General features: G+C 38.0%; 1 long non-coding RNA gene across 1 annotated transcript in view; it reads right to left on the minus strand.

Annotated features, from left to right (window-relative positions):
* Positions 1 to 4046: 4046 nt before the first annotated feature.
* Positions 4047 to 9510, minus strand: part of LOC116097400 — a 35338-nt gene continuing 29874 nt past the window's right edge. Inside the window, exon 5 of the long non-coding RNA XR_004121402.1 lies at positions 4047 to 4450. This is a non-coding gene — a long non-coding RNA (uncharacterized LOC116097400). The remainder of the gene's footprint in view (positions 4451 to 9510) is intronic.

Consider the following 9510-nt stretch of genomic DNA (forward strand, 5'->3'; position numbering starts at 1 on the left):
TCCTTAATGTTTTATGCAAGGAATTTTTTAGATTTAGCATTTTCTTTGGCCAATGAATCTATTTCTTCTATCCTATAATCAACCCCTAGGATTCTTTCTTCCAGGTCTGTAATTCCTGTTTGCTTACCTAGATTTACCATTTTCAGAATTCTCTCAGTTTATGTTTTCTTTATTGCTTTTATTTCCATTTCCAGGACTTTGACAGGTTTCTTCACCTGTTTGCTTTTTCTTGTCTTTCTTTGAACTCTTTAAGGGATTTATTGATTTCCTCCAATTTTTTGTTTTTCTTTCCTTCAATTTCTTTAAGGAATTTTAAGAAATTTCCTCTTTAAGGACCTCTATTATCTTCATAAAGTTGTTTTTTGCACCCAACCAATAGATAGAAGCTGCTGACCCCTGTGATTGAATTCAGGAAAAGCTGGAAGAAGCTGAGGAGGAGGACGACCCTGTAGGAGGACCAGCAGTCTAAACCCTGAGATCTTTCAGATGTTGGATCACAAACCAGGCAGCATATACCAGCAAATATGAGGCCCCCAACACATACCCAGCAGACCCACATACTGCTGGGTCTGAGTTTAATCAGAGAAGATACACCTAACTCTCAAGAAGCTGGAGGCCCCAGGGATTTAGAGGTCCGGTGGGATGGGAGTGGGGTAGGGACATCCTTGTGGAGACAGGGGTGTGGGGAGGAGGTGTGGGATGTGGAACAGTTGGAGGATGGACCAGGAGGGGAATAAAAAGAAAAATAAATAAGCAAATAATAATAATAATAATAATAATAATAATATTAATAAACAAACAAACAGCAACATCAAAAAGATTAAAGAGGACTGGTGAGGTGGCTCAGGGGGTAAGAACATAGACTGCTCTTCTGAAGGTCGTGAGTTCAAATCCCAGCAACCACATGGTGGCTCACAACCACTCATAATGAAATCGGACACCTTCTTCTGTGTACTAATTTATAATAATAAATAAATCTTTTTAAAAAAAAGATTAAAAAGATTGAAATATTCAGGTCTTTCTGTTATAGTATAGCTGGGCTCTGGTGGTGCCATATTGCCCTGACTATTGTTGATTATGTTCTTATACCAGTGTTTAGGCATTTAGGTTTGGGATGATTATAGGTTTAGATGCTGATTTCTCAGTTTGTCTTTGTGGGGTGGGTGTTCCTTGTTTTCTATTCCCTTTTTGGTCTTCTGTTCATTGTGGTCTGGATTTCTGATGGCTCGTTTGACCACTGATCCACTAAGGAATCTGACCAGTTTGGGAGCTTGACTTCCAGCAACTAGATTGGCTTTGTTGAAGCAGGGGTGTCTGTTCTTCTGACTGGTAGGGCCTGTGCCTCAGCAGCAGGAGCCTGCTGGAATCAGCAGCAAGAGTACGGCTATGGGGGAAGGGTAAGTGTAGGGGGAAGGGTTGAAATGGGTCCTTGGGAACCAAGTCTAGGGAGTGTCCCAGTTCAGCTGGCAGGGGCTCTGTCTTAGGTTTTTCCATTACTATAGAGAGACACCATGACTAAAGGAACTCTTAAAAATGCATACATTTAATTGGGGCTGGCTAGAGTTTCAGAAGTTTAGTCCAGTATTATAGCAGGAAGCATGGCAACATACAGACAGACATGATGCTGAAGAAGGAGCTGAGAGTTCTGCATCTTGATTTGAAGGCACCCAAGAGATACTAGAATCCCCAGGCAGCTAGGAAGAAGCTCTCTTCTACAATGAGCATATGAGTACTTGAGCATATGAGACTTCCAAAGCCTACTCCAACACACTTCCACTAACAAGGGCACACCTCCTAACTGTACCACTCCCTATGGGCCAAGTATATTCAAACCACCACAGGCTATTCACCTGTCCTTCTGTCTGGTGTGTCCTGTACCTGAGGAGCTAGAGTCCTGCTGGAATTGGAATGTATTCTCTCTTGAACTTCAGATTCTCTTGCCTCTTTCAAGTGTTAAGATTATAGGTAAGTTCCAAGTGCCAGACTATAGGAAAGACCCCACAACTTCACAATATATTTCTTGAAAAACTCACGAGTAATTAAAGTTAAGGTAGAATTGGGGGATAAATAACAAAAATATAAGCAATAGTCAAAACAATAAATATTTTATACTCACAAATAACTTTAAACCAGGCTGTATGTATTTTGCAAGCATGCCATATTTATTCTTTTTTTTTTTTTGCCACATTTATTCTTATAAAATAAATTGAAACCCCTTTGAGGTAGTTATTTTTAGCTACCTGATGAAGTACCTAATGAGGAAACTGATGTTATTTATGGATTCCACAGTGCAGGATAGAAGTTACATATAGACATTTACACAAAAGAACAGGGAATCTCAGAGATCCCCTGTGCATCACCACTTCTTTTCTGTCAGGCCACGCCTTCCTGAATTTCTGTCACAGATCGTCTCTTTGACCTTTTCTCAATAATTCTAGATCCTTAGCAGAAGTCACCATTTTATAGCACAAACTGATCCTGTTTCATCTCTTCCTGAGACTATGAAATAGCTTCAATGCTATAGATATAATGTTCAAACCCTTAAACTTGCTTTCACCTTTTCTCTTGCCTTAATATTAACTTATATTAATATTTATTCCAGTTTACAACCCCTTTGCCATATTTCTCATCCTTATTTCTATTTCTTTTGTCTGCTTAGTTATCTTTACTAAGGCCTTACCACAAAACTTCCTAACCACCTGTCTTAGGGTTTTATTGCTGTGAACACATTCCATGACCATAGAAATTCTTATAAAGTATTTATAAAATTTTTAAAAATCATTTAATTGGGCTGAGTTAAAATTTAGAGGTCTGTTCCATTATTATAATGTTGCTAAATACAGCAGCATGCTGGACAAGTCACTGAGAGTTCTGCATCTGGATTGGCAGGGTACAAGTAGAGAGAGTGACATTGGGCCTGAGTTGAGCTTCTGAAACCTCAAAGCCCCCCCCCCCCGCCCCAGTTACACAGTTCATCTAACAAGGCCAGACCTTCAATCATGCCATTCTCTATGAGTGTAAAGGGGTCATTTTCATTCATACCACCACACCATGACCTCTCCCTAAGCAATACTGCACTTCAACATGACCCCACAGTTCTTCCATAGTCAAGTTTTGCATGTGGCCACTGCTCTTTTTGGGAAAGTTTCATAGCAGCAGTAATGTTTTTTTCTTCTTTGTCCCTGGACTTAGTATAGCCATTGGTTATGGACACTAAATCGCTAATTATATCATGAATAAATGAATTTATTGAGCCATAATTGTCATGAAGTGATATATGAATATTCTGAAATTATAATTAATTTTTATTCTGGAGCAAGGTCTGCATGGCTTTTATTAATTATTAAAGGAATCATTGACCCAAAGTTCAAGAACACGTCTATTATATAATCCATTTAATTATAGGTTATAACACAAATACACAGGGATGTCAAATGACTCTTTAAAAGAGAAGACCCAGCATAAGATGAAAACACAGAACATCAAATATTTCACTGTCATATAAAGGACACACTGTACTATACTATCAATTTAAACTTAACATAAAATTTTTAAATGAATGAACAAAACATTTGAGTACAGCAGCAATCAATGATAATTGCATTTGTTATAGCAGTCTATAAAGCTCTCAGTTTATTTACCCATGAGTCCAAGGTAAAGATAGAGAATGTACTGCTTATGCTGGATAAAAGAATGAGTGAACACATGGATCATGGATGAGCCTTTAGCCAGTAATTGGTTCTCTAGAAGATGATCACATAATTTTGACACAAGTACAAGAAGAAATTTTTAAAATGTAGACAATATTTATTCTCATGCATGGTTGGGTATGAGAGGAAGAAAATTTCAGGGATAACTGGCATTGCAGTGTCTTCAAAGCATCAGGTGACTTCTATTGTTGGGTATCAATCAGAGAAGACTGCCTGGGCACAGGTTTAAGACAAAAGTCTCCTTTTTGCCATCTTCCAACTACACTGGCTGTTTAGGATCCCATTGTAGGACCCAGCCTTTCTTAGGGTGAGATTTTAAGCACAAAACCCATATTGTGTGTTTCTACAATTTATTTACCAAAAAGCAGTTATCAAGGAGAGCTACAGAAGCCAAAAAGCATAGGTAGTGCATTTAAAGGCTTTCCTAGATGGATTAAGTCTTTGTTTTTATTTTGCTTGGTAGTCCTGTCTACATGCTGAGTATTACAGCCTAAATGGTACTTCCATCATGATGACTTGAGCTAAGGTCAGGAGCAATGTTACAATTTCCACACTTTCCCTGTGTTATTCTGGACATTTGTTTTGTCTTCAGGAAAGTGCTTTAAATACTTACTTTACAAACAAAAAGGTAAAAAATAGTAAGTGTCTCCTACTCCAGTCAAATTTCATCTTCTTGGAACACTCTATACTGGGATTGAGTCAACATTCATATCCAGAGCTTGGAAACATCAACGTCCAATCTATATACAGGAGACAGAGAGGAAAAGAATTCTACAGATGGAGACAATGGGGTCTGCTACAGACATCATCTGGTGAGTTATCAAAAGTCAGGCTAAACATGAAAATTTAAATTAAAATTACTAACACTGGACAGAGGTAGCTTTTCCATCTCCTATTAATTTAGAAAACTATTTCAGAATATAAGGCATGAAAAAATTTTATTGAGATATTTTCAAAAATAAAGATTATTGGGTTGGTGACATTAGAAATTCTGCTACAAAACTATATAAGAAAGTAATATTTGGGGCAATTGTCTGAAAACATATTAATCCTATCAGCTATTTAAATAACTGAATTGGAAGGAGAACTACAGATGCTAAAGCATATTCTAAGTTGACATTTTACAAAATGCATGGGAGCACATTTTCATCATTGGTCCTTGATGAACAGATGGCAGCCTGCTGCCATTGCCAACGCTCTCCTTGAAGGTCTCTTCCTAGACAGTTCATCATTGTAGGAGGCAATTGCAAAAGTAAAGAGAACCAAGAAATCTAAAGTGCGTGAAATAAGTCCTGGGGTTAACTGGATGATTATAGTGATAGATAACTAGAAGAAGCATTTAGCTTCCCCACTTCCAAAATGTAAAGCATATTTCATTGTATTCTCTTGGAGGCCTGCTTTTTTCTGAAGGGAAACAGAGGAGGAATAGAGCTGGGGAGGGGGAGTGAAGTGGGAAAGGGAGGTGCTGGGAGGGGTATAGGGAGGAAAACTGTGGCCAAAATGTACTGTATGAGAGATGAATATATTTTCAATAAAAAAACACAAAAAAATCAATCAATAAATATATAAAATGGGGATTTAAATGTGGTAATGTTGCAATGTTTTTTTTAAAACTTTTGTTGCATAATGATGAGAAAAGTTACATGATTTGAATTTATCTGAATTTGTTAACATTTAAAAACATTTTAAGTAAATAGAATTAAAACACCTTCTTATTTCCCTTTTGTACCCCAACTCCTCCCAGAGACCCCCCTTCAATACCTACAATATCTTTTTGTCATATTCCTTAAAATTTATAAAATATTATAACAATAAAAATAAGTATTATAAAAGTTGTTTGATATAAAACAACAATCAATTTAACAGTCTTATGTAGATGCTTGTCTACAGCAATAGGGAAAATACATTTTTCTCAAAATAAATTTTAAATAACTCCAAACATATTAACTGTATACTTAAAAATAATACATCACTACTAGTATTTTCTTAAATGAACATAAATATATAAAGTCTTTTTGTTTGTTTTGTATTTAGTTGAGTTTAAAATCTTGGCTCTTACTGTGGTACAAGCCCAAAATAAGAACAATTTTTAGACATTGGGTTTCATTGTAATAAGGCTGTATTTCAATGACCCTCACATCACCAAAGGATTTTACTTCCATCATAGCTAAGCTGAGAGTTGATAGTTCTGGTGCACCAAGAAATGAATTGTAGGCTCGATTTTTGGATACAGACTTCCTGCTATGGTCAAAGCTATTTGATTTGAGTGAGTGACTTTATTTTCAGCCCACAGAGAACAGGTTACATTCATTTAAGAAATGGTGTAGGTATTAAGATGGTCTATCCATAAAGTCATTCACCAACTGTTTCGGTGAACAATAGTTCTGCTTGGAGGGTGGCACAGACATTAGGTGAGGGAAAGAATTTAGTTCATTAGCTGTGATAATTTGGAAAAGCATTCATCTCAGAGAAAGAGTAACTTATACAGTCCTCTTCTTCACACTTGATACAATAGTTACAATCGTTAAGCAAAGCATTCAGTCTCACTCTTTGTTGTTCTCTTACAAATAACCTCCCTAGATAATCCTCTATGTTTCTTTTGGGTATATAAATACTTTTGAAATATATAAGCTGTTCTGAAAACCATAGTATAGTGTAAAGATGTGAAATAAAAAATACAGCTAATAGAGGCTGAGATAGGAGAAGCAAGATTTCAAGACCCTTATGTACACAGCCAGATACTGTCATGAACAAACAAGCTGAAAGTGTATATAGATTGTACAATGTTGGACCTATTTCTCCAATTACCAAATTAGAGAGAGCATTAGTGACAATCAACAAATTTCTAATTCCTCATATTATTGGATTTCATTTGATTAGGATATGTTGGTAATATTAATTTTCATATTAATATATTAAGAAAAAGTAATTGCCACTTCCTGTTGTTTTGTTGTAAGAGGTGGAATTAGGTTTGTATGGATTTGTTGAAAGATTACCTTCTTGCTTCTTCTAGGGTGTAGTCTTGCTCCTTATGTTGATGTTTTCCATCTATTATCCTTTGTAGAGCTGGATTTGTAGAAAGATATTGTGTAAATTTTGTTTTGTCATGGAATATCTTGTTTTCTCCATCTATAGTAATTGAGAGTTTTTCTGGATATAGTAGCCTGGGCTGGCATTTGTGTTCTTGTATGGTCTGTATGAAATTTGCCCAGAATCTTCTAGCTTCCATACTCTCTGGTGAGAAGTCTACTGTAATTCTGATAGGCCTGCCTTTATATGTTACTTAAACTTTTCCCTTTACTGCTTTTAAAATTCTATCTTTGTTTAGTGCATTTGGTGTTTTTATTATTATGTGATGGGAGGAATTTCTTTTCTGGTCCAGTCTATTTGGAGTTCTGTAGGCTTCTTGTATGTTTATCGGCATGTCTTCCTTTAGCTTAGGGAAGTTTTCTTCTATAATTTTGTTGAAGATATTTGCTGGCCCATTACAGTGGGAGTTTTCACTCTCTTCTAGGTTTGATCTTCTCATTGCGTCCTGGATTCCTGGATGTTTTGGGTTAGGAGCTTTTTGCTTTTTGCATTTTCTTTGACTGTTGTGTCAACGTGTTCTATGGTGTCTTCTGTCCCTGAGATTCTCTCTTCTATCTCTTGTATTCTGTTGGTGATATTTGCATTTATGACTCCTGATTTGTTTTGTAGGTTTTGTATGGCCAGGGTTGTCTCTCTTTCTGTTTTCTTTATTGTTTCTATTTCCATTTTTAGGTTCTAGATGTTTTTGCTCATTTCCTTCACCTGTTTGATTGTGTTTTCCTGTAGTTCTTTAAGGGATTTTTGTGTTTCCTCTTGAAAAGTTTCTAGCTGTTTACATGTGTTCTCCTGTATTTCTTTGAGGGTGCTATTTATGCCTTTCTTAAAGTCCTGTATCAACAGCATGAGAAATGATTTTATATCTGAATCTTGCTTTTCTGGTGTAATGATGTGTCCAGGACTTGCTATGGTGGGAGAATTGAGTTCTGATGATGCAAAGTGACCTTTGTTTGTATTGTTTATTTTCTTACACTTGTTCCCCGCCATCTGGTTAACTCTAGTGCTACCTGTCCCTGCTAAATCTGACTGGAGCCTGTCCTTCCTGTGGTCCTGGTTGTGTCAGAACTCCTCAGAGTCAAGCTGCCTCTATGATCCTGTGATTTTGGGATCCTATGGGCTTGTTACATCACCTGGGAGTGGAGCTTCCTCTGTGTGTTTTGGGACTGGCTGTGGAGCTTGTGCCCAAGGTCTGCTCTGGACACCAGCCCAGACAGACCAGAAGGTACCTGAGTCACTGGGCTGGTGGAGTTCCTGTGTGCCTGGTCCTGCTGGTTCCAGTTACTCCCAGTGTTGGGACAGATGTTGATTCCTCCTCACCTCTGATCCTGGGTGTGTCAGAATGCCTGGGAGTGGAGCTTCCTCTGGGTGTTGTGGGACGGGCTGCAGAGCTTGCGCCCAAGGTCTGCTCTGGACACCAGCCCAGACAGACCGGAAGGATGCAATGCTTTTCATTGATATCATTTTATCCTGTAAAATGTGATTTCAATGGGAAATCTCCTAAAATATCTTTCCAGAGAAAAATCATAATTTACACATATGAAGAACAAGTTTGTTTGTTTGTTTGTTTGTTTTTTGGCTGCTACTCTTTTTTTTTTTATTAGATGTTTTCTTTATTTTTCATTTTAAATGATATCTCCTCTCCAAGTTTCCCCTCTGGAGGAAAAAAAAAACAAGTTCAGGTATATTATTGCTGTGTAATTGATGTGAAACAGGCTATATATATTTATAGCACACAGTTTGAACATGGATGTACTTCTGTGAAAGGTCCACAGTCAAGGGAGGAGCACATCCATTATCATTTTTTCCATTTTTTATTAGATATTTTCTTTATTTACATTTCAAATGACATCCCCTTTATTGGTTTCCCCTCCTAAAAAAGCCCCTGTTCCCCCCCCACCCCCCCACCCCACCCCGCTCACCAACATACCCTCCCTGCTTCCTGGCCCTGGCATTCTCCTACACTGAGGCATAGAAGCTTCACAGGGGACACAACCAGGATCAGAGGTGAGCAGGAACCAGCATGTGTCCCAACACTGGTAGTAACCAGGTCCAGTGGGACCAGGCACACAGGAAATCCACCAGCCCAGTGACTCAGGTTCCTTCTGGTCTGTCTGGGCTGGGGTCCAGAGCACACCTTGGGCACAAGCTCGGCAGCCAGTCCCACAATACACAGAGAAAGCCACACCCCAGGTGATTTAACAAGCCCAGGATCCTAGGATCCCAGAATCACAGGATCACAGAGTCAGCTTGATTCTGAGGAGTTCTGACACAACCAGGATCACAGGAAGGACAGGCTCCAGTCAGATTTAGCAAGGGCAGGTAGCACTAGAGTTAACCAGATGCTGGGGGGCAAGTGTAAGAAAATAAACAACACAAACCAAGATCACTTGGCATCATCAGAACCAAATTCTCCCACCATAGCAAGTCCTGGACACACCATCACACAGGAAATGCAAGATTCAGATATAAAACCACTTATCATGATGATGATACAGGACCTTAAAAAGACATAAATAGCACCCTCAAAGAAATACAGGAGAACACAGGTAAAGAGTTAGAAGCTCTTAAAGAGGAAACACAAAAATCTCTTAAAGAACTACAGGAAAACACTATCAAACAGGTGAAGAAAATGAGCAAAACCATCTAGAACCTAAAAATGGAAATAGAAAGAATAAAGAAATCAGAAAGAGAGACAACCCTGGAGATACAAAAC

Source organism: Mastomys coucha, unplaced genomic scaffold (genome assembly GCF_008632895.1).
Source record: "Mastomys coucha isolate ucsf_1 unplaced genomic scaffold, UCSF_Mcou_1 pScaffold19, whole genome shotgun sequence".
Classification (NCBI taxonomy): Eukaryota; Metazoa; Chordata; class Mammalia; order Rodentia; family Muridae; genus Mastomys; species Mastomys coucha.